Below are 20,611 nucleotides of genomic sequence, written 5' to 3'. Positions count from 1 at the left end.
CATAAGAGTCCTTTACCTTCTTTCTACTACACCATTCTGTTGGGGTGTACCAGATGCAGTTAGTTGGGATTGAATCCCTACTTCTGATAAGTAACTCCTAAATTCTCCCAAGAGGTACTTGCCACTATGATCTCACCATAGTGTCTTTTTACTTTGTTGTTTCTCCACATCAGCCTAGTACTCTTTGAACTAATCAAAGTACTTAGTCTTGCGGTACATTAAGTAAATTTATTTGTATCTTGAATAGTTGTCTATAAAATAAACGAAATATTCAATACTACCTCTTGTCTGGATAGTCATAGGATCACACAAATCAGAATGAACCAATTTCAACATATCTTTGACTCCATACCCCTTGGACTTGAAAACTTCTTGGTTATTTTTCCTTCTAAGTAAGACTCGCAGGTTGGAAAGATTTCCACTACTAATGAACCCAAAAGTTCATCAGCTACCAATGAATCATACTCAAGTTAATATAACCTAGCCTTAGATGCCAAAGATATAATTGGTTCATTTCCGAAGGTTACTTCCTCTTAAAGTTAGAAGATGTGCTACTAATTTTCATTTGTTGCATCGTGAGAGTTATTGGATTTATAAATTGCCAACCAACGTACCAGAATAGATATCTTCCCTCTTTTTCTTAATAACAACTTTGTTATTAAAAGAGGCAGAATATCAAGTTCTTTGAATAGTTTAGAAACTGAAAACTAGTTCTTTCTAAACTTGGTGCGTAAAGACAATTACTCAAAAATCCATGTTTTATTCTTATCAAAAGATAAACATCTCCCACTGCAACAGCTACCACTTTTACAGTAGTGCCCATGTGGACGGTGATTTACCTTTCATTTAGTTGTCGGGTTTCCTGGAACCCTGCAATGAATTGCAGACATGACTAATGGCATCTTGTATCTACACTCCAGGTTCTGGTAGATAACACCACTAAACATGTTTCAACTAATGAATTAAATACACCTATGTTGTTCTTAGTTCTAAGAAGACAGTCTACCTTAATGTCCAAGTCCTATTTCCAATCATTACAATTGGGACTACTAAGCATTTTCTATAGTATGACTACTAGGGGATTGACAAATATTTAAATCCTAAGAATCACAAAAATATTTGGTCAAGATCAACTCCTTAAAAATCCCCATGAATTTTGTATGCCACGTTAGTGTGGACGTATACAAAATCAAAAAGGAGATTTTATCCATTAATTTTATTATCTCGTCAACTTTACTTTATGACGAATAAAATTAATAGTTGATCTGTCTTTGATCAAATATTTGGTCAAAAACTTTTGAATATAAAAAATATTGATTCCTCAAACAATATTATTTAAATTCACCAACACCTCAAACACCGTGAATTTTGCATGCCACGTTAGTGTGGACGTATACAAATTCAACATTTGTAAAAGGAAGGTTTTAACCCATTAATTTTATTATCTTGTCAACCTAACTTTTTGACAAATAAAATTAATAGTTGGTATCATTTGGTCACACAAATAATAGCAGTGACTTCGATGGGAAGGATACTATTAGATGTGTCTAAGTGTATACCATTACTTGACACTAAGTTCATTAATAAGATTATGCCCCTTCCGTTGGGGAAGATCACACGCTCTTAATTAACTTCCTATAGTCATCCAAATATGGAAGTTTGTTCTAGTGATCCACAAACAAGCTCATCCGTTATGGAGGAAGGCACTCAGAGCCAACGCGCAAGCTTGTTTGCATCACTTACAAACCAGTAATGGAGACCATGGGATTTACTTAAAAATCCCTCTCCCACTTAGTTATTTATAAATGAGGAATTTTAACTATGCTAGCCTACTAAATATGTAAACTAACATGCACACACAGCACAATATAAAAGCAATAAATAGAAAATCTAATTTTCAACTATTATGGCTTTTATCTCTAGTTGTCCTCCGTGTGTTGTCATCCCAAGCTGCTGGCCACTGCCACCGGGTCTAGCTGTCGCATCCATCTTGCTCCTAGTTCCGCTGCGCCTCTGGTCCTTAGAAGGTTCCACGCTTTGCAAGATTCGATTCGCGACATAAATAGAATTTTATATTTTGATCCTATATTCCATAAAAGAAATGTACATGTATCTAGATCAAAAATAAAATCCTAATAAAACTAAATACAGCTCCTGCTGTATTTTAAAATACAATCATGCACACACATTTAAATGCCCTTGACATGTCCAAGGTCCAATCACACACATAAAACTATAAGCCATAATAGTTGGGTCCTGCATCCACAAAGTTAGCACATCCTACTATTATCCTGCCTAAATTATGTATGACATGTGCATAATTAAACTAATACCAAATACACAGAGGCAAAACCCTAGCTTTGATACCAATTGTTGGTTACTACTTGGAAAGCCTAGAGGTTCCACTGTACAAAAATTTTGTACAAAGGTCTGAACCTTTTCCTAGCTACCATGTGTTCTTTTAAATTAAATTTTGGATCGCCTGCGGAACTTAACACGTTTGATCCAAAACTTAATCTATTTGTTCTTTTAAGTTTTGACTTGGATCTCCTGCGGAACTTAACACGTTCGACCCAAATCACCTTAAGTTATTAATTCCATTAAATATTAATTTCCATAATTGGTTCCCAGTACTGACGTGGCAAGGCACATGGCCTTCTTGGATATGGGAGAAACCACCACCGACTAGACAAAACCTTTTATAGAAAGCTAATATTTAATTTCCTAAAATAACTTTAGGTTAACCGAAAAGAACAATCAAATCACAAGGAAAACAAAAAAAAAAACAAAACAAAAGAACACAACATCGAAAAACATATTCGAAATACTAGAATCGTAAGCCTCTTGTATTTGGTATTATTTCCATAAATAACTAGTATGATGCGGAAAAGGAAAAACTACTAGTTATACCTTCTAGAAATACCTCTTGATCTTCTACCGTATTCCTCTTCTAACCTCGGACGTTGTGTGGGCAATGATCTACCAAGATGAGAAACCACCAACCACCTTCTTCTCCTCCTAGCTAGGTTCGGCCACAACAAGGAAGCTTCACCAAGGAAGAAAATCAAAACACCAACCAAGCTCCAAGAGATGCTAGCTTCCTCTCCTTCTTCTTCTTCTTCTTCTCCAAGTAGTATCCGGCCACCACAAGAGCTCCAAGCAAGAGATAAGTTTCGGCCACCACAAAGAGGAAGAAATGAAGAAGATGGCCGGCCAAAATAACTTTCTTCAAGCATGAAGAATTTCGGCCACCACCAATGCTCCAAGGGATGCTAGAGACAAGACTTGCTTTCTCTCCTTCTTCTCCTTCCTTGATCTGGCCACCAACAAAAGCTCCACCAAGAAGATAGGTTTCGGCCATCAAGAGGAGAGGAGAGAAAGAGAAGGGTCGGCCACCATACCAAGGAAAAAAGAGGGAGAAAAATAATAGAGGTTATATCTCATGAAGGCACCCCACCCCTTCTTTTATATTCCTTGGCCTAGGCAAATTAGGAAATTTAATTACAATAAAATTTCCTTAATTTCCTTGACATGATTTAATTGAGAAAAATAAAATAAAATTTTCCCAATTAAATTCTAATGGCCGGCGACATTAATAGAGATAAATTAGACAAGTTTTAATCAACAATTAAAACTTCCTAATTTATTTCCGGAAATTTTAAAATTTCTCTTTAAAATCTCCTCATGGTTGATAAAAAGAAATTGCTATAATTTTAATTTTATCAACATGTGGATAATTTTAAAGAGAAAATAAAATATCTCACCAATCTACAAATAAGGAAAGAGATCTAATCTCTTTCTTTAATCTTTTGTAGATCTTTTACAAGAGAGATATTTTAATTTTAATTCTCTTTAATAAATTATTTCTTCCACATAATAAAAATTAAAATTAAAATTCTTTTTTAATTTAATTTGGCCGGCCCCCACTAGCTTGGGTTCAAGCTAGGGCCGGCCACCCCAATTTATACCTACGCCGGCCCTAGCTTGTTTCCAAGCTAGCTTGGCCGGCCCCCTTTAGGTGGGTATAGAAGGTGGGTATAGTACTCTATAAATAAGAGGCTACGATAGGGACCGAGAGGAGGAATTGGTTTTGGTCTCCCGATAAAATTAAGCATCCCGTGTTCGCCCCGAACACACAACTTAATTTTATCAATAATAATTCATTCCACTAGAGAACTATTATTGAACTACCGCACCAATCCCAAATTACATTTTTGGGCTCCTTCTTATTATGAGTGTGTTAGTCTCCCTGTGTTTAAGATATCGAATGTCCACTAATTAAGTGAGTTACTGACAACTCATTTAATTAATATCTTAGTCCAAGAGTAGTACCACTCAACCTTATTATCATGTCGGACTAAGTCCACCTGCAGGGTTTAACATGACAATCCTTATGAGCTCCTCTTGAGGACATTATCAACCTAGTATCTCTAGGACACAGTTTCCTTCTATAATCAACAACACACACTATAAGTGATATCATTTCCCAACTTACCAGGCTTATTGATTCATCGAACTAAATCTCACCCATTGATAAATTAAAGAAATAAATATCAAATATATATGCTTGTTATTATATCAGGATTAAGAGCACACACTTCCATAATAACCGAGGTCTTTGTTTCTTTATAAAGTCAGTATAAAACAAACGACCTCAAATGGTCCTACTCAATACACTTTAAGTGTACTAGTGTAATTATATAGTTAAGATAAACTAATACCTAATTACACTACGACCTTCCAATGGTTTGTTCCTTTCCATCTTGGTCGTGAGCTACTGTTTATAATTTATAAGGAACCAATAACATGATCTTCTGTGTGTGACACCACACACCATGTTATCTACAATATAAATTAATTGAACAACTACATTTATCATAAATGTAGACATTTGACCAATGTGAATCTTATTTCTAGATAAATGTTTATACCAAAAGCTAGGCTTTTAGTATACATCCTAACAACCTTATCACTAGAAGAGTTTGCAAGGTAGCATATGAGCTAGAGTTACCCCAGGAGATGTCAGCTATTCATAATGTATTTCATGTCTCTATGCTGAAAAAGCATATCCCAGATGCCACCCAGGTGATTGAGCCCCAGTCGGTACAAGTCCGCGAAGACCTCAGCTATGACAGTCGGCCTATTCAGATAATAGACGGAGCAGTGAAGAAATTGCGGAATAAGGAGGTACCATTAGTAAAGGTTATTTGGCAAAATCACACAACAGAAGAGACAACTTGGGGACAGAAGCTAGTATGAGACAGAAGTACCCAGAGTTATTATAAGTTCGAGGACGAACATTTTATAAGGTATGGGGGATTGTAATGCCTAAAAATTCTCAAATTAATTTTAGAAATATTCTATTATTTTTCTGGAATTTTAGAATATTTTTATGGAAGTTTTAGAACAGTCGAAGTAGCAAAAATAAATGAAAACATAAAAAAGCTTAAGTGGGAATTGAACCCGAGACCTAGCGAACCCTACGACTTATAGATGACTTTAGTAACCAAGGGGCCCCAGCAGGGGTGTGCTGAAAGAAGAGGAGAATAATTCTATTGTTAGTGTGTACACTGAAAGCCTAAGCTTTTGTAAACATTTATTTTGAATAAAGAATCACATTTGGTCAAATTATCTACATTTAGTTGTAGTTGTTCAATTAATTTATATTGTAGATAACATAGTATGTGGTGTCACATACAGAAGATGATGTTATCAGTACCTTATAAATTATAAACAGTAGCTCACAACCAAAATGGAAAGGAACAAACCATTGGAAGGTCGTAGTGTAATTAGGAATTAGTTTATCTTAAATATATAATTAGACTAGTACACTAAGAGTGTATTGAGTAGGACCATTAGAGGTCGTTTCTTTTATACTGACTTTATAAAGGAATAAAGACCTCAGTTATTATGGAAGTGTGTGCTCTTAATCCTAATATAATAACAAGCACATATATTTGATATTTATTTCTTTAATTTATTAATGGGTGAGATTTAGTTCGATAAATCAATAAGCCCAATAAGTTGGGAAATGATATCACTTATAGTGTGTGTTGTTGATTATAGAAGGAAACTGTGTCCTAGAGATCTAGGTTGATAGTGTCCCCAAGATGAGCTCATAAGGATTGTCATGTTAAACCCTGCTGGTGGACTTAGTCCGACATGACAATAAGGTTGAGTGGTACTATTCTTGGATTAAGATATTAATTAAATGAGTTGTCAGTAACTCACTTAATTAGTGGACATTCGACATCTTAAACACAGGGAGACTAACACACTCATAATAAGAAGGAGCCCAAAAATGTAATTTGGGATTGGTGCGGTAGTTCAATAATAGTTCTCTAGTGGAATGAACTATTATTGATAAAATTAAGTTGTGTGTTCGGGGCGAACACGAGATGCTTAATTTTATCAGGAGACCAAAACCAATTCCTCCTCTCGGTCCCTATCGTAGCCTCTTATTTATAGAGTACTATACCCACCTATACCCACCTTCATACCCATGATGTAGGGGCCGGCCAAGCTACCTTGTGGATCAAGCTAGGGTCGGCCAAGCCTTGGTTCATGGGTGGCCGGCCCTAGCTTGAACCCAAGCTTAGGTGGCCGGCCCCCATTAAATTTAAAAGAATTTTAATTTTAAATTTTTATTATGTGAAAGATATAATTTATTGGAGAGATTTAAAATTAAATTATCTCTTTTAAAAGGATCTACAAAAGATTAAAGAAAGAGATTAGATCTCTTTCCTTATTTGTAGATTAGAAAGATATTTTATTTTTCTTCTTTATAAATTATTTTCATGTTGAAAAATTAAAATTATAGAATTTTTTTTTATCAACCATGAAGAGATTTTAAAGGAAAATTTTATTTTTTTAAAATTTCCGAAGACAAATAAGGAATTTTTAATTGTTGATTGAAAATTATCTTGTTTGCTCTCCATGAGGTGGCCGACCATGACATGATTAATTGGGATATTTTATTTTATTTTTATTAATTAATTCATGTCAAGGAAAGTTAAGGAAATTTTATTGTAATTAAATTTCCTTATTTGCCAAAGCTAAGGATTATAAAAGAGGGGGTTGGGGTGCCTTCAAGACAACACAACTTTTATTATTCTTCTCCCTCTTTTCTTCCTTGGTGTGGCCGACCCTTCCCTTTCTCTTCTCTCCATCATTGTGGCCGAACCTCACATCCCTCTTGAAGATCAAGTGGTGGCCGGATTCTAGCTTGGAGAAGAAGGAGAGAAAGCTTGCATTCCTTGGAGCATTGGTGGTGTTTTCTCTTCATCCTTGGAGGAGCTCTTGTTTGTAGCCGAACCTTGCAAGGAGGAGAAGAAGGTACTTTGGTGGTTTCTCATCTCGAAAGATCGTTGCCTACACAATGTCCGAGGTTAGAAGAGGAATACAGTAGAAGACCTAGAGGTTTTTTGCTTGCAAAAGAAAAGGTATACTAGTATTTAATTTCCGCATCATACTAGTTTTATCTTCATGTAAAAATACCAAATACAAGAGGCATGCGATTCTAGTATTTCAAATTTGCTTTCGATATTGTGTTTTTTTTCTTTTCCTTGTGATTTGATTGTTCTTTTCGGTTGACCTAAAGTTATTTAAGGAAATTAAATATTAACTTTCCTTAAAAGGCTTTGTCTAGGCGGTGGTGGTTGTTGCCATATCCAAGAAGGTCATGTGCCTCGCCATGTAGTCCTGGAAGGCAATTTTGGAAATTAATATTTAATGGAATTAATAACCTAGGTGATTTGGATCGAACGTGTTAAGTTCCGCAGGAGATCCAAGTCTAAACCTAAAAGAAAAAATAGATTAAACTTTGGATCAAACGTGTTAAGTTCCGCAGGCGATCCAAGTTTAATTTAAAAGAACACATGGTAGCTAGGAAAAGGTTCAGACCTTTGTACAAAATTTTTATACAGTGGAACCATTAGGCTTTCCGAGTAGCAACCAACAATTGGTATCAGAGCTAGGGTTTTGGCTCTGTGTATTTGGTATTAGTTTAATTATGCACATATCATACATAATTTAAGCAGGTTAATAGTAGGATGTGCTAACTTTGTGGATGCAGGATCCAACTATTATGGCTTTTAGTTATTATGTGTGTGATTGGACCCTTGGACATGTCAAGGGCATTTATATGTGTGTGCATGATTGTATTATAAAATATAGCAGGAGCTGTATTTAGTTTTATTAGGATTTTATTTTTGATCTAGTTACATGTACATTACTTTTATGGAATATAGGATTGATGGATGTAAATTTTTTATTTTATGTTCGATCTAGTTTACATGTACATTCCTTCGAGAAATATAGGATCGAAAAATGTAAAATTCTATTTATGTCGCGGATCGAATCTTGCAAGGCGTGGAACCTTTTGAGGACCAGAGGCGCAGCGGAACAAGGAGCAAGATGGATGCGACAGCTAGACCCGGTGGCGGTGGCCAAATATGGCAGCAGCTTGGGATGACAACACACGGAGGACAACCATAGATAAAAGCCATAATAGTTGAAAATTAAATTTTCTATTTATTGCTTTTATATTGTGATGTGTGTGCATGTTAGTATACATGTTTAGTAGGATAGCATAGTTAAAATTCCTCATTTATAAATAACTAAGTGGGAGAGGAATTTTAAATAAATTCCATGGTCTCCATTGCTGGTTTGTAAGTGATACAAACAAGCTTGCGGGTTGGCTCTAAGTGCCTTCCTCCATATCGGATGAGCTTGTTTGTGGATCACTAGAACAAACTTCCATTTTGGATGACTATAGGAACTTAACTAAGAGCGTGTGATCTTCCCCATCGGAAGGGGCACAATCTTTTTAATGGACTTAGTGTCAAGTAATGGTATACACTTAGGCACGTCTAATAGTATCCTCCCCATCGGAGTCACTACTATTATTCGTGTGACCAAAGGATACCAACTATTAATTTTATTTGTCAAAAAGTTACGTTGACAAGATAATAAAATTAATGGATTATACCCTCTTTTTACAAATGTTGAATTTGTATACGTCCACACTATCGTGGCATACAAAATTCACAGTGTTTTGAGGTGTTGGTTAATTTAAAATAGTATTGTTTGAGGATCAATATTATTCTAAATTTAGAGTTCTGACCAAAAGTTATTTGTGATTCTTAGGATGACTTTCAACCCACTGGCCATCATACTACAACAGAATAGACTTACTGATCATAATTACATAGATTGGAAAAGGAACCTGGATATTGTTCTTACTGCTGAAAGCTATAAGTTTGTACTGACTGAGCATTGGCCTGATGCACCCACTGGTGAATCTACCCAAGAGGAGATTGAATATCATATGAAATGGGTAAAGGCAGATGAGATGGCGCGGTGTTACATTTTGGCTTCAATGTCAAATGTATTGCAACATCAGCATCAAGATTTACCAACAGCTTATGATATTATGAACAATCTCAAGGAACTCTTTGGTCATCAGGATCGGGCTTCTAGACAAGAAGCCATGAGAAAGATAATGACAGCCACCATGCAAGAGGGTACTCCTGTGAGGGATCATATCCTAAAGATGATGGCTTATCTGAACGAAATACAAATCCTTGGAGGAGAAATTGATGGGGAAACCCAGATCGATATGATCCTCTAAACACTACCTAGAAGTTTTGAACAATTCCGCCTGAATTACAATATGAACAGAAGGGTATATTCATTGGCGGAACTACTGACAGAACTTCAGGCAGCAGAAGGTTTGTTTCGTCACAATTATCATATTCACTATGCTGAAAATGATTCTAATTCTAAACCGAAAGGAAAGAAGAAACAAGTTAGTTCAGCAAAGAAAGTGAATAAATCTCAGAGTACAGGACCTAAAGCTGGAATGAAGAAGCCGAAGGGAAAGTGCTTCATCTGCAAGTAGTCAGGGCATTGAAAGGCGGACTGTCCTCGTAGGAGTCAGAACAACAAAGGTATATCTCATGCTCTAGTTGTTGAAACATGTTTAGCGGTGTTATCTACCAGTACCTGGTGTGTAGATACAGGAGCCACTGATCATGTCTGTAATTCCTTGCAGGGGTTCCAGGAAACCCGACGACTAACTGAAGGAGAGATTACCATCTACATGGGCAATGCTACTAAGGTGGCAGCTGTTGCAGTGGGAGATGTCTACTTATCTTTTAATATGAATAGAAATTTGGTTTTAAGAAATTGTCTTTATGTACCCAGTTTTAGAAAGAATTTAATTTCAGTTTCTAAACTATTTTTGGATGGATATTCAGTTTCCTTTAGTAACGATGTAGTTATTAAGAGAAATAAAATGATTATCTGTTCTGGTGCATTAGTTGGCAATTTGTATACTTTAAATCCAATTTCTCCCACAAAGCAAAATATGGAAATTTATAACTCATCTTCTAACTCAAATAAGAGAAAAGAACCTTTGGAAATGAACCAAGCATATCTTTGGCATCTAAGGCTTGGTCATATTAACTTAAGTAGGATTCAGAGGCTTATAGCCGATGGACTTTTGGGTTAATTAGAGTTGGAAAATTTTCCAACTTGTGAATCTTCCTTAAAAGGTAAAATGACTAAGCGACCTTTTAAGGCCAAGGGATATAGAGCCAAAGAAGTGTTAGAATTGGTTCATTCTAATTTGTGTGGTCCTATGTCTGTCCAGGCAAGAGGTGGTTTTCAATATTTTGTCTCTTTTATAGACGATTATTCAAGATACGAATACATTTACCTAATGCGCCGCAAGTCTGAGTGCTTTGATAAGTTCAAAGAGTACAAGGCTGATGTGTAGAAACGACTAGGTAAAAGTATCAAGATACTACAGTCTGATCGTAGTGGCGAATACCTCTTAGGAGAGTTTAAGAATTACTTATCAAAGGCCGGGATTCAATCCCAACTGTCCGCACCTGGTACACCTCAACAGAATGGTGTGGTAGAACGAAGGAATATGACTCTTATGGAAATGGTTAGATCGATGATGAGTTATTCAGAATTACCAAATTCATTTTGGGGATACGCTCTGGAAACGACAGTGTACATTCTGAACTTAGTACCTTCTAAATCAGTTTCTTCTACTCCCACAGAATTGTGGAATGGGCGAAAGCCTAGTCTAAGACATATTCGGATTTGGGGTATTCCAGCACATGTGCTGAAACCAGATGTTGATAAGTTAGAATCTCGTACAAAAGTTCGCGTGTTTGTGGGGTATCCCAGAGGAACAAAAGGTGGTTTATTTTATAGTCCTAAAGACCAGAAGGTCATTGTTAGCACCAATGCCGAGTTTTTAGAAGAAGACTATATAATGGATCACAAGCCCAGTAGCAAAGTTGTTTTAGAAGAACTTAGAGAGAACACGTCTACCTTAGTACCAACAGTACAAGATGAAGTACCACAAGAGACTGCAACACGTGTCACACATGATACACAACCACAGACAGTGCCTCGTCGTAGTGGGAGGGTTGTAAGGCAGCCTGATAGATTCATATTTTTGGGAGAGTCTTTAGACTTGATCCCGGGTAAACATGAACCTGATCCCCGAACATATGACGAAGCACTCCAAGATATAGATGCAGCATCTTGGCAAAAAGCAATGAATTCTGAAATAGAGTCTATGTACTCTAATAAGGTCTGGGAGCTTGTAGAACCACCTGATGGTGTAAAAGCCGTTGGATGCAAGTGGATCTACAAAAGGTAAAGAGGGACAGACGGGAAGGTAGAAACCTTCAAAGCTAGACTTGTTGCGAAAGGGTACACTCAGAAAGAGAGAATCGATTATGAGGAGACCTTTTCACCGGTAGTCATGCTTAAGTCTATCCGGATTCTCTTATCCATTGCTGCTCATATGGATTATGAGATTTGGCAAATGGATGTCAAGACAGCTTTCCTTAATGGAAGTCTTGAAGAGAACATCCATATGATGCAACCAGAAGGGTTTATTGAAAAAGACAAAGAGCATCTAGTGTGCAAGCTCAATCAGAAGCGGAACTTAACACTATTGATTCAAATCTACCTAAGTTATTAATTCCATAAATATTAATTTCCAAAATTGGCTTCCAAGACTGCATGGCGAGGCACATGGCCTTCTTGGATATGGGAGCAACCACCACCGCCTAGGCAAAGCCTTTTAAGGAAAGCTAATATTTATTTCCTTAAATAACTCTAGGTTAACCAAAAGGAACAATCGAATCACAAATTCGAAAATGTAGAAAACACAAAATCAAAAAATAAATTCGATAAACTAGATCTAATTGCCTCTTGTATTTAGAATTCATACAAAGAAAAATAAATAGTATGATGCGAAAGAAAAATACTAGTTATACCTTCTCTTTGTAAGCTAATGACCTCGAGATCTTCTGCCGTATTCCTCGCCTCGCCTTGGACGTCGTGTGGGAGACGATCCTCCAAGATGAACACCACCCAAAATAGTCCTTCCTCTTCCTCTAGAATTCGGCCACCACCACCACCACGGAGAAGAGAGCAAAGGGAAAGGGAGAAGGGAGAGGGCCGACCACCAAGGGATCTTCAAGCAAGAGAATAAGAGTTGTATATCATGAAGCACCCTCACCCCTTCTTTTATATTACTTGCCCAAGGCAAATAAGGAAAAACCTTTTACAAAAAATAAAATTATCCAAGAGTTTTTCCTTTTCCTTTTTTATTTTTCCTTTTCTTTCCTCTTGATTGAATCAATCACCAATCAATGATTATGATCAATCCTATTTGGTTTAGGATTAAGGTTGGCCGGCCCCTTGCTTGGGCACCAAGCAAGGTGGCCGACCACCATATTTAGGAAAGGAATAATAATTTTTTTTAAAAAAAAATTTACAAGAGAAAAAACTCTTATAAAATTTTACAAACTTTCTTTCCTAAAGTAGGAGTTAAAAAAGGAAAGTTTCTAAAAATTAAAACCATGTTTTAAATTTAAAAACACTCTTATAAAATTTTTTTTTTTAACATGATGATAGAAAATTTTAATTTTAAAACTTATCTCCCTTTTTTTCTTAAACCATGAGGATTGTTAAAAAAGAAAAGTTTTAAAACTTTTAAAACTCTCTATTAAAACATGTGGCCTAATTCAAATAAGGAAAGTTTTAAAAATTAAAATATCTCTTGTAAAACTTATAGTTTTCTACAAAGAGAAGATTTTAAAAATTCAAAACACCCCTCCTATTTGAATTAATCTTGGTCAGCCCCTACAAGATTGGTCACCAACCAATAGGGTCGGCCCCTATAAGAGGATGTGGTCGGCTATTGCTTGGTCACCAAGAAATGGTCCGACCCCCTTCTTGGACACCAAGAAGAGCCTTACATTTGGATGGACTTGAGGCTATAATGAGGCTACGACAAGGACCTAGAGGAGAAATTGGTTTTGGCCTTCCGATGAGCTTGAGTATCCCGTGTTCGCCCCAAACACACAACTCAAGTTCATCGATAATAACTCATTCCACTAGAGAGTTATTATCGCACTACCATACCAATCCCAAATTACATTATGGGCTCATTCTTATCATGAGTGTGTTAGTCTCCCTGTGTTTAAGATTACGAATGCCCACTAATTAAGTAAGTTACTGACAACTCACTTAATTAATATCTAGCTCCAAGAGTAGTACCACTCAACTTTATTGTCATGTCGGACTAGGTCCACCTGCAGGGTTTAACATGACAATCCTTATGAGCTCCTCTTGGGGACATTCTCAACCTAGATAACTAGGACACATATTCCTTCTATAATCAACAACACATACTATAAGTAATATCATTTTCCAACTTATCGGGCATATTGATTTACCGAGCTAAACCTCACCCTTTGATAAATCAAAGAAATAAATATTAAATATATGTGCTTGTTATCATATTAGGATTAAGAGTACACACTTCCATAATAACTAAGGTCTAGTTCTTTTACTAAGTCAGTACAAAAAGAACTTACCTAAATGATCCTACTCAATACACTTAAAATGTATCAGTGTAATTTATTAGTCAAGATAAACTAATACTTAATTACACTACGACTATTCTGATGGTTGTTCCTTTCCATCTTAGTCATGAGCAACTTGTTTATAATTTATAGAGAACCGACAACATGATCTTCTGAGTGTGATACCACACTCCATGTTATTTACTATATAAATTAATTGAACAATTATATTTAACAAATAAATTCAGATATTGACCAATGTGATTCTTTTATTTCAACAAATAAACGTTTACAAAAGCTAGGCTTTTAGTATACACTCTAACAATCTCCCACTTATAATAAAAGACTAAGCTGCCATATCTATTGCCTTACATCTGATTCCCATCCCCTCCACATGCCGATCAAAAGCTTTCACCGGAAGGGCCTTTGTGAAAGGATCTGTTAGGTTATCTTCTGATGCAATCTTGGCGATGACAACTTCTCCTCGCTTGACGATGTCTCATATCAGGTGGTATTTGCGCTCTATATGTTTACTTGCCTTATGAGCTCGTGGTTCCTTCAAGTTTGCAACTGTACCGCTATTATCACAATAAATTGTGATGATCTTGGGCAAACCAGGAATCACATCTAAGTCCATTAGAAAGTTCTTGAGTCATACAGCTTCTTTGGCTGCCTCAGAGGCTGCCACATATTCAACTTCCATGGTTGAGTCCAAGATGCATTTCTGCATAACACTTCTCCATGCAATAGCTCCACCTCCTAGAGTAAACACATAGCCTGCTGTTGACTTAATATTTGTCCCTATCTGATTGGAAATCCAAATCCGTGTAACCTACAGGGAGCAAATCGTCTGCTTGGTAAACTATCATATAATCTCTAGTCCTTCTCAGGTACTTTAATATATGCTTTACCGCAGTCCAATGCCCTTGTCCAGGATTACTCTGATATCTACTAACCATGCCCACGGCAAAACAGATATCAGGTCTCGTACACAACATTGCATACATAATGCTTCATACAGCTGAAGCATAAGGAACTGCCTTCATGTCCTCAATCTCCTTTGATGTCTTCGGGGACATCTCTTTAGATAAGGCTACTCTATTCCTAAAAGGTAAGAAACCTTTCTTGGAGTTTTGCATACTAAAAGGAGCAAGGATTGTTTCTATATATAAAGCTTGGGATATGCACAACATTCTTTTCTTGCGATCCCTTATAACTTTGATCCCAAGAATGTATGCACATTCTCCTAAGTCCTTCATATCAAATTGTTTGGACAACCATACCCTTACGTCCGATAATACCTTGACATTGTTGCCAATTAACAAAATATCATCTACGTATAGTACAAGAAATTCCACCATGTTTCCGTTACACTTCTTGTATACACAAGACTCATCCGGACACTGAATAAATCCAAATGACTGGATTACTTCATTAAACCGGATGTTCCAAGATCTTGAAGCTTGCTTCAGTCCATAAATGGACCGATTGAGCTTACACACTAGATGCTCTTTTCCCTTTTCAATGAACCCTTCTGGTTGCTTCATATGGATGTTTTCTTCAAGACTTCCATTGAGAAAAGATGTCTTGACATCCATTTTCCAAATCTCATAATCCATATGAGCGGGCAATGGATAAGAGTATCTGGATAGACTTAAGCATGGCTACCAGTGAAAAAGTCTCCTCATAGTCGATTCCCTCTTTCTGAGTATACCCTTTCGCAACAAGCCTTACTTTGAAAGTTTCTACCTTCCCATCTATCCCTCTTTTCCTTTTGTAGATCCACTTACATCCAATGACTTTTACACCATCAGGTAGTTCTACTAGCTCCCAGACCTTATTAGAGTATATAGATGTTAGGATCGATGTACGCGGCTAGAGAGGAGGGTGTGAATAGCCGACCCCAAATTGTTCGTTTCTTTCTACAAATCAGGTTAGCGCAGCGGAAAATAAAACAATAGAAATGAAAACGGAGAAATCAAACCTCAACACGCGTCGATGTAACGAGGTTCGGAGATATACTCCTACTCCTCGGCGTGTCTGTAAGGTGGACGAAGCCTACCAATCCGTCGGTGGATGAGACCCCGGAAACCCGGCTAATAATCACTCCTTCTGGGTGGAGAAACCTCGCCATAGAAACTTTTTGCAACAGCAAGAAAGGTGTACAAAAATACAGCACAAAACTGAAGACAATATGAATGTACAAAACAAAGCTTGCCTACTGTTCTTGTCGACTGTAATCCGAAGCAGCAACTTCAGGAAACTCACAGCAGCAGCTGATCAGTCCAGGAAAGCTCACCTGAAGCTTCAAGAAGGAGCTCACACGAAGCTCAGTAAGCTAAGAGCTCAGCAAAGCTCGATCACAGTCAGGAGTAGGAAGAAGAAGAGCAACAACCTTACACTGTAGAAGCCCTCGATCTCCTTTTATACCTGCATCCACCTGCGAAGACGAAGCCAGAAGAAACTAGTCGTTGCTACGCAACGGCTAGGACGTGGACCGATCAGGCTTCATCCTGATCGGTCCACAAGGGTCCTGATCGGTCACAAGACCGATCAGGCCCTTCCCTGATCGGTCATGGAGACCGATCAGGTCCTTCCCTGATCGGTCCCATGACCGATCAGGACCTTTCCCTCCCAAAGGTGATCTCCTTCTGATCATCTCCTGATCGGTCTGCAGACCGATCAAGAACTTCACCGTATGCTTCTGATCGATCACTGATCGGTCTGCTGACCAATCAATCAGATAAGCAACAGAATGCTTCTGTTTGGTTACTGATCGATCACCAGACCGATCAGATAACCCAGTGTATCACTGGATCGGTCACCAGACCGATCCAGGTTTAGAGCTCCCAGCCCTAAACCCTACTTGGTCCTGAGAACGAGCTACCGAGCCCTCTCCGACTTCGTCCGGTCCAGAGAACGAGCTACCGAGCCCTCTCCGACCACAGTCCGGAGAACGAGCTACCGAGCCCTCTCCGACTTTGTCCGGTCCAGGGAACGAGCTACCGAGCCCTCTCTGACCACAGTCCGGAGAACGAGCTACCGAGCCCTCTCTGACTTTCCGTGCCAAGTCTCCATCTTGGTCTTCTCCGTGCCAAGTCTCCATACTTGGACTTTTCCCGTGCCAAGCTCCCTGCTTGGACTTTTCACCAGATGTCTGGTCAACCTTGACCCATTTGGATTTCCCTTGCCTGGCTTCACTCACCAGGACTTCCAAACTGCCTAGCTTCACTCACTAGGTCTTTTACCTGGCTTCACTCATCAGGGTTTCCTGGCTTCACTCACCAGGACTTTCTCCAACTGCCTGGCTTCACTCACCAGGACTTTCACTTTCACCTAGCTTCACTCACTAGGATTTTCACCTGGCTTCACTCACCAGGATTTCCCGACTGCCTGGCTTCACTCACCAGGACTTTCACCTGGTTTCACTCACCAGGACTTTCTGAACTGCCTAACATCCCAGTTAGGACTTCCCAGTCAAGTATCCGGTCAACCTTGACCTACTTGACTCTTCTTCATCCAACCTGATCAGACCCTGATCAGTATCTCTCCGCATGGACAACTGCACCTGCATTGTCCATGTCTACAACCTTCTTCTGTATTGTTAAACATCGAAACCATGACCAAGGTTTACGCTTGGTCAACTAGGTCAACCTTGACCTACCGGAAATTGCACCAACAATCTCCCCCTTTTTGATGTTTGATAATACCTTTAAGTTAGGCTAGTCCAATAGCCTCAACTTTCTTCATGCCACTAGGTAATGAAACATAAGTTACAACCTTACATTCTCCTTCTAAGAAGACAACCTCCTTCTTAGATAATGAAGGCCTAACTTAAACCCTTCATTCTCCCCCTATTGGCACACATCAACAAACTCTCCCCCTGAAGAGTAAGTTATCGTTGTTCACAACTTCACTCGTTGTGATCAACAAACTCTCCCACTAACTCCAATGTTCTTCCTTGAACATTCTCTAGACATTCTTCCCCTTTTTGACACACATCAAAAGGAGTGAATCAAGGTCAAGAGTTTCTTCCTAATGAAAGTCCCATACCTTTCATTGAAACCCTTAATTTCCCCCTTGATACTAAATTCGACAATCAACTTAGTGATAATCCCATATCACTCATCTTCAAAAATTTCGACGAGTAAAAACTCCCCCTAAAAGTCAACTCCTCCTTGACTAATAGGTAAAACTCCCCCTAAAGGTCAACTCCCCCTTGACCATTGCACCAACAATGTCTTGGAGAGTTTCAAACCTTTATAACTCTAAAACACCACTTCCATAGCTACAATTTCAGACAAACAGTCGAAATTCAGTAGGTTGGCACGCCCTGATCGGTCACCAGACCGATCAGAAGTCCTCTGGATCGGTCACCAGACCGATCCAGCCTTCCCTGGATCGGTCCCGGGGACCGATCCAGCATGCCCTGGACCGATCAGAATCCCCTCTGATCGGTCCCCAACTCTGATATCAGAAGTTTCTGATTTTTCTACTTTCGAAATTCAGAAACCTCTCAAAAATCACATAAGATTTCAAAAATTATAAAATTTTGAGGATACATTCCTCATAACATATACTATCATGGAAAAATAGTTTTCTATGAAAATAACTTCCATTTTTCAATCTTGATACAAAGTTCAAAAGTCTTTGAAATAGCTCAAAGTTAACTTATCTTTGTATCAACTTGTTCAATGATGAATGCTATCACTAGAAAAGCTTCATCAAGGTTTTTCAAATCAATTTTGAAATGAGTTTAAACCCTTTAATTTGGGACCACGATCTTAGGGCTAAATGTACATGACTTGTACACAAGCTTTCCCTATGATCCCCCAATTAGAATTAGGCTCATCTAGGTACAAGAACTATGTACCTTGATCCTAACTCACAATCCTAATATCTCACACACATCTAAGGTGTATCAAACACATCCAAGTCAATTTTGATGTGAGATATGGGTTTAGGTTATCTTAAGCTAAGTTCTCATGCATTTTCTAAACAACAATTTGATCTCCATATCAAATTGTGTTTTAGTCCTTAAATCAATTTCATTGATCATTAATGCACAAGATGATGACATGGCATATAATTGTATCATAAATGGAAACATGTGCCAATATCATGATGTCATGGCATAAAGTATGACACTTAAATTAGGCATGACATATAGATAACCTAAGCATTATCATGACATTTCAAATGATCATAAAATAAATATGATGTCATGACATGGCATATGGCAAACAATATATGACAAATAACATGTAAAGGTATAGGAAATACCTAATTCTAGCCTTAGTTGCCATTTTTGATAATTTTGATCATTTTGCCATAGGTTCTATATTCCTAAGTGTAATAGATCTAAAATCATATCCTCAAGACTTTTAGATCACTATGTGCCAACTAGATTGACTCTAGAAAACTCCTCAAATGTGGTTGGCACATCCTAATCACCTTAGGAATAATTTTTCACTTCATTTTCAAGGCTTGATTACACCTTGAAAATTCCTAAAGTGCCACCTTTTGCCATGATTAGGTTAACTACCTATTCAAGTAAGGTTGGCACACCCTAACTCATCTAGCGTGATGAAATCACATTCCTAGGAACCCAATACCTATTGGAGCTCATTGGGTTCACTAAATATTCACTAGGGATGACTTTCCTAGCAACCCTCCTAATGACCCTCCTAGGCTTTAAAGCCTTGGTCATTTGGGACTCATCAAGATCCACTCTAGGGGTGACTCCCCTTGTGACCTTGGTGATGGTCTTCCTAGCCCTAGATTTTGTTCCATAATCGAATGGAACATTGTGATAAGTGGGCTTGACCATTTGGGACTTAGGTTTGTGACTCAAACCTTTCTTGTCCTTGGACATTGGTTTTTGACCCTTAAACCCTAGAGATGACTTCTCCAAGTTCTTAAGAGCCTTTTCCAAAGTATCAAGTCTTGACCTCAAGACTTGATTCTCCTTCTCTAATACCTTAATTTTTAATTTTTCATTTTTCTTTGAGGTATTCCTAGGCATGTGTCTAGTTGTTTTGGGGTTTCTACCTAGATTATCCTTAACCTTAGATGAGTTGATCCTAGGGTTGGCTTTCCTAGTGTTATCCTTATCTAGACTCACATGTTTGGCACCTAAGCATGTGTATCGATTTCTATAATTATCATGCTTATCATTATTGTTAATTGCAATCAAACTACTAGCATGCATCTTACTAGTATTGCAATAATGTGCCTTAGAGATTACCTTAGGGTTTTCCTTAGCTCCCCCTATCGATGTGCTCGGTCTCTTGTCCTTGTGAGATTGCCTCCCCCTCGGACATTGGCTCCGATAGTGTCCCTTTCGCTTGCATTGGAAGCACACCACGTGCTCCTTGCCCTTGCATATCGGGACTCCGGCTTCCTTGATCTTTGGCGCCGGTGGAGTCTTCCTAATCCTCCTTGGACACTTACTCTTGTAATGTCCATACTCCCTACACTCAAAGCACATTATGTGTAATTTATTTGAAATTGAAATGCTTGAGTTACCTAGGGTTGAGGATGGATGAAGACTTTCTTCTTCATCCCTTCCGGAGGTAGACGCTTCTTCTTCTTGCTCCGAACTTGAAGAAGAACTCTCCTCCTCTTCTTCTTTAGATGTTGAGTGGCCCTCAACTTCTAAAACCATCCCTCCATGATGTGAACTCCTTGGCTCACTTGACTCCTCT

Source organism: Zingiber officinale, chromosome 1A, assembly GCF_018446385.1.
Source record: "Zingiber officinale cultivar Zhangliang chromosome 1A, Zo_v1.1, whole genome shotgun sequence".
Taxonomy (NCBI): Eukaryota; Viridiplantae; Streptophyta; class Magnoliopsida; order Zingiberales; family Zingiberaceae; genus Zingiber; species Zingiber officinale.
Note: the sequence above shows the minus strand (reverse complement) of the source record.